The sequence below is a fragment of the Morone saxatilis genome, unplaced genomic scaffold (assembly GCF_004916995.1).
Source record: "Morone saxatilis isolate NCDOM2014 unplaced genomic scaffold, NCSU_SB_2.0 Contig17, whole genome shotgun sequence".
NCBI classification, from domain to species: domain Eukaryota; kingdom Metazoa; phylum Chordata; class Actinopteri; family Moronidae; genus Morone; species Morone saxatilis.
The window spans coordinates 24,307,899-24,313,891 of NW_023339729.1; positions in this window are offsets into that span (position 1 = coordinate 24,307,899).

Consider the following 5,993-nt stretch of genomic DNA (forward strand, 5'->3'; position numbering starts at 1 on the left):
TGTGTGTGTGTGTGCTTGCGTGTGTGTGTGTGTGTGTGTGTGTGTTATGAACGGAGGTAACAATAGGAAATGCTACACCTCTTGTCTGCTGTCATTTGCGGCCCAGCGGAGGCGCCAGGCGGCTCTGGATGGTTGGATGGAGAGAGAGGAGAGATAATCTCAGCCAACCGCACATGTGTGTGTGTGTGTGTGTGCGTGTATGTGATATCTGAATGGGTGTCAGCGAGCAACAGAAACAGTAACATTTTATTAGGATGTTAAGAGCAGCATACACACAATCTTATACATGTTGAACTGTTTTGTTCCTCCACATAGAGACAGATATATGAATCAGATCAATTAGAGCAGCTAGAAGAGAACTGAACAAGTTTATTATAAATGTGCTGCTCAGGCTGTAGGTGTGTGCAGACATATATAATATAAAATATATTGTAAACAACCGACAACAGCAGAACATTCATTCTTTTAAAAATATAAAACCAAGCGCGAGAAATATTTAATCTCAATAAAACAAATTAAACCAATAAACGATCCAGTGCAAAAGCCGTTTTATTAAATATTAGTTATATATATATTAAATATATGACATAAATAAAGAGGAAAAACGTTAACTGTAGTCCGAAAGCGTTTGGAAACGTTAAATAATATAAAGAAAAGTACAATTAAATTGAATTACAAAAGTTAAGGAAAAGACATTTTCGGGGTCTATTTTCTATTTTTTACGTGAAGAAGAATTTCTGAATCCAAACATGATTTTTGAAAGATTGCAGCTTTTTAGTAAAACTATTATAATAAGATGCATTTATTTATTTTTTCAATTTAGAAAGACATTTTTCGTAAATTCTCCATTTGTGCAAAAATAATAATTCTGTTGTATAATTTGGGATTTTTTTATTAAATGAAACTGGTTTCAACAAACAAAGTCCCATTGTCGATCGCTTGGTTCGTTAAAATGTTTTAAACTAATTGATTTTATTTCCCACAAATATATTTATTTTCTACGTCTTGACATAAAAACTACAATATTTCACATAGAATTAGCAGAATGTTATAAAAATTATTCATATTTAATTTATTCAAGAAGACGCAGAACTCTGATGAAAACATCCTGTGAAGAAACTAAACAGTTAATATCAATCAATATTACATTTAAATACTTCTTATTATTTTTTGCACACAAACAAAATACACGCCAGCATACAATAATAATTATTGCATTAATAATAATAAAAAAATCACTCTTTAACAGAGTTGATCTGAGTCTCCGCTGTTCCTCTCTTGTCCCGCAGCCGTGCGTAAAAGCTCGCGCGTCTCGCTGCCTCGCGGCTTAAAGGCTATACTCGTGCACGGGTGCAATGGCGTGTGCGTGCGTGTGTGCGTGTGTTTAGATAGCAGAGGCCTGCAGCCAGTAATAGCTCCATTAAGCAGAGTGGGAAGACGCTATCTCAGTGATCCGTAACGTCTATGTCCGCCCAGCAGGACACAAGCAGCGGCCACACACCTCTCCAGAAAAATACGCTTCCACAACGACGCCTGGATTCACCCTGTTACCATGGAAACGGGAATAATTAGGTCAATTAAAAGCAACAGCTGAGAGTTTTCTTACATCTTTTTGTCCGAGATGTGTACAAAAAACTACACTGAAATGTGAATTTAAAAAAAGCAAACACACATAAAAAAGAGAGTTTCTTCATCACATTGTGAGTTTAAATGTCAGGCCTCCTCTCTGCTGATGTATTTGGCCCTCATTCAGAGCTCTGAGTCGTTAAAAGTTCGGGACAGGCCTCTATATCTCTCACACACAACCCCAAATACACCGCATGACGCAACCGGCTCTGTTTATGAACCCGCCCGGCCCGCTGTATAAATTGTGGCGTTGAATGGTTTACCTAATGGGACTTCTGTTTCTCGTTTTCTGTCACCCGGCACGCCAGACTCCGCTGACAAACGACCGACTTTTACCGGCAGAGGAATTCCTGATTTATGTGGGAAATGAAACGAGAGCGAAGCATTTTTTCTTCTTCTTCTTAACCATGCAAATAAAGTAAATGATCTCCACCCCAGCAGCCATTAAGACCGGGAGATTTGTATATAAACGCGCCAGAGGAGAGGAGGCAATGTCTTCCAGAGTGATAGATGTGTGTTTTGTTATTTTGTTTCTCATATTGTAGCGCGATGAAGGAGGAATAAACTTGAGCTGGATGCAGGGAGGGAGACCCGCCGCCCAGTATATCGACTCCTAAAGCCTCCACTTCCATTGTTATTACTGCAGAGGAAACAAGTCGTTACAGCCACGGCGCTCTGATTTATGACCGTGTTGTTTCTTAACTTAAGTAGAAATTTCCAGAGAGGCCTGTTGGTCTAATTTGATGAGGAAACCACGCAGAGGAGGAGAGCAGTCTCCAGAAATGAAAGAATAAATGAGCTTTTAGGGCTCTTTAGTCTTATCACACCGCAGGGATTGATTCTCTCAGAGCTTTCGAGGAGTGGAGCGTTTTTATGATGAATAATTTCCCCAGATAAACTCAGGTTATGTGATGATGTGACTCCCGTCTACTCCGAGGAGAAGCCTGTGCGTCTGTGTATAAACTGGGGGGCATTAGTGCCTCCAGGGTGGAGACAGACCACTCCATCACGGCGCAGACAGTCCGGATTCCCCTCCCGCACCATTAGAGCCCCTTCGCCCCCTTTTTTCTCTCACCGAGCGTCTCCTTTATCAGCTCTCTATCTCCCAAACAGCGTCCAGCCTGGCTGCTTTACAACCTGCCGAGGGTTTCAACCATCAATCACTGCGGGCTGAGCTCCGCCAGGCCCCGGACCCCGCCGCTGTCTCCCTCTGTCCGGGTGTCAGGAGGCTTCTCTGGAGCGTCTCACAACGGACACACTGCGGATTGGTTTCCAGAAAGAATAAGTGTGTCTGAATAAATTTTTTAATGGTATAAAGGGAAGAAACACCTGCACAATGGCGACATTTTAAACACGCAACACACGAAGGAAGTGAAGGCTTCAGGAGAAAGATTCGTTTTTAAATTTCAATTCAATTTTCTAAATGATAAATAAATAAATTGTTTTCTGTCTTCAGAAAAAGAACAATTATGCAAATATGAAACAACAATTGACTCCATTTCGACTGTACTTGTTGATGAGTTCTTTGTATGTTTCACATATTAATATGCTTTGGCTGCGGGCGCATTATGGGATCATATTATTCAAGAGATGAAATATGAGCTGGTCCCAAGGAGACAGGCGCTTTTTCTTTAAGGCCAAAAAAGGAAAACAGAAAAATAGAAACCATTAAAAGCCACTTTTTCTCTGAGTCTCTTCTGAAAAAGTTAAACACGAGGCTGCTTCTTTATCTTTGATGCATTATCCATTAGAGTAAATGCATTTAACTTGTGTGAGTGGCTTCAACTGTTCCAACCTTCAAAGAGTAAGTTTAAGACATTTGTAGACAGAGTTGCTCCTCCTTTGCACAGGCTTTTAATATTTTTGTATTTCTTTGCTGTTTATGATTTGCCATCCAAAACCGTCTTTGTGATCCTTTCAGATGAAGAACTATTAGAGGAAGTCGGGATATATATTCTCCAGGCTGGACAGCAGGGCCCGCAGGGGGGTTCAGGCCCCCCCAAACCGGCCCTGCTGTCCTGCAGGAACTCACTTGCTCAGAAAACGCAGAGAAAGTTCCCACTCACACGACCTCTGTCACTCTGATGAATTAACTCCGTCTGAAGGCAGAAAGATTCCCTGAAACGTTGTAAGCTGTTCAGCAGCAGACTACTGCTGAAGCAACTGCGCACAAAATCCCACAACAGTTTTTGTGTCTGAGGTCAAAGGTCTACATGTTATCAATATAATATCAATATCAATATTGTCTTTTATTGACTTTAATGTAAAATCAGATCGTTTAAAATCTCATTTATTGTCAGACATATTGTGCAGCTACTACTGTCTGTCCGTGATGAGTTCAATTAAACTCGGATTAGCGCGCTTTGCTCGCCTTTACGCACGGGTTTGGATGACGCCCCAAAGTGTCGACTCGTGCGCGTACACGTCTCACCATGCGCGTCCTCGTTGACCTGCAGGTTACCCTGCCTCTGCCGGAGGACGGAGAGGCTCGCGGCGTGCTGCTGCCGGTCCCCGAGCGGCTCTCCGTGTTTAGGCGGAGGAAGGGCCTGTTTCCTGGACCAGGCTAAACACAGGCCTCCGGAGCGCCGCGCTCAGGCGGGACCGGCCCGCTTCTGGCCGGACGGACAACACCAATCGATCACTCCGACCGTCGCCCCCCCCCTCCCCCCGAGGGCCAGTCGGGCAGAGGCTCACAGCTGGGAAGGCTCCGGACCAGAAGGGGGGGTCAAGGGCCCCCTGCACCGCCGCTGCTCGGGAGTTTGTCATCCTTACGCCCCCGGGATGACAGCAGGGCGGAGGGGTGGAGGATGTTTATTGCTGCTTCTCAGGGAAGCTTCCTGCCATTAACTTTCACTTTCACTTCCAGAGTGAAGACATTTAAGGTCTTCACTTTAAATCCTGAGCTGGAGTCTCAGCAGCAGTTCAGTTTGATCCGGACACTGTCTGTTTAACTGGAGTAACTCTGCTTTATTGATACGTTCAGTTCTTTAAAGCTGGATCAATTCATCTGAACTGAAGGTTTGTGTGCGTCGATAAAGTGATCGATCACTGATGAGATTTATTGTTGTATTTATTAATGATCAGATGATCAGGTGCACACAGGAAACACCTGTCCTATCGCTCTTTATATATGTGATGTGTTATGAGGTTAGATCTTTAGATACAGTTTATTAAACTGAAATCAGTTATTTTAGCTCACACTCAGTTTACATCCTCTTAAATTGATTTATCTGGATAAAAGCAATAATATAATAATAATAATAAAAGTAAATATCAGATCATACTTAATATAGGCAGGTGGTTGATTTAAAAGGGATCAGGTGTTAAAAAACAGGTTTGTTACGTCTCTTCGTCTCTTAGACTTTCCAACAATAACTTATTGACCTCCTGTTGCACCCTGCTCCAGTTATCAGTCAATGGGCTAATAAAAGGGAATAAAATAAGGTTCTTAATGATCCCGAAAATAAAAGAACCTTTAACAAAACCAGAGGCTGTTGCTGCAGGATGTCTTTTCTTCAGGGATTTCAGCTTTACCTCAAAACCTGAGCCAACAAAACAAAACCCAAATCTGCTTGTCTTCATCCCAACGTGGATAAGTGAGAAAATGTTCATGTGGTTTATGTGAACTAACCCTTTAAAGTCATTTTCTCAGGGTGGCTCGGTGGTTTGTAATGTTGCAAGTCTCCGGAAGGTCTTGGGTTCAAATACGTGAGGCCTTTCTGTGTGTCTCTCATCTGGGTGCTCTGGTTTCCCCCACCATTAAGGCGTGTATAACTTTGGATTTGGGAGGTTTGCTGCCCACTGCTCCTACTGAGGATGGGTCAAATGCAGAGAATGAAATTTCCTGCAGGGATGAATAACTGTTGACTTAAGAGGCAATACGTTTGTATCTGTTTGTCAAACTGTTGAGAAAGGAAGGAAAAAGTTCTGGAAGTAGCTTCATCTGAACGTCTGCGGGCGACCTCATCGGTTCCTGAAGCTATCTGAGAAAGTGTGTGTTGATGCTTACATTATGTGTGTGTCTCTGCTCTGTGTGTGGATGTTTGACACGTTGCTGCACTGTAATAAGTTATTTTAACTCAAAACAAGTACTGAAACATTGAAAATGACGCATACTCGATTTTTAAAGCAGATTTGCCTCGTAATGCCAATAATAATAATAATGACACTAACTTAGTTTTATAAGTTACAGAAACATTGCCAATTAAGTACTTTTTATTGAATATTTTCTTTTAATAGTGCAAATAAAAAATATAAAATTAAGTCACTTTAAGCTACTTGATCAACAAGGTTTTTTTAACTTACAAAATTTAGTTAGTTTTACAGTTTGAACAATTTTTATCTGGTTTTACTGTGTGTGTGTGTGT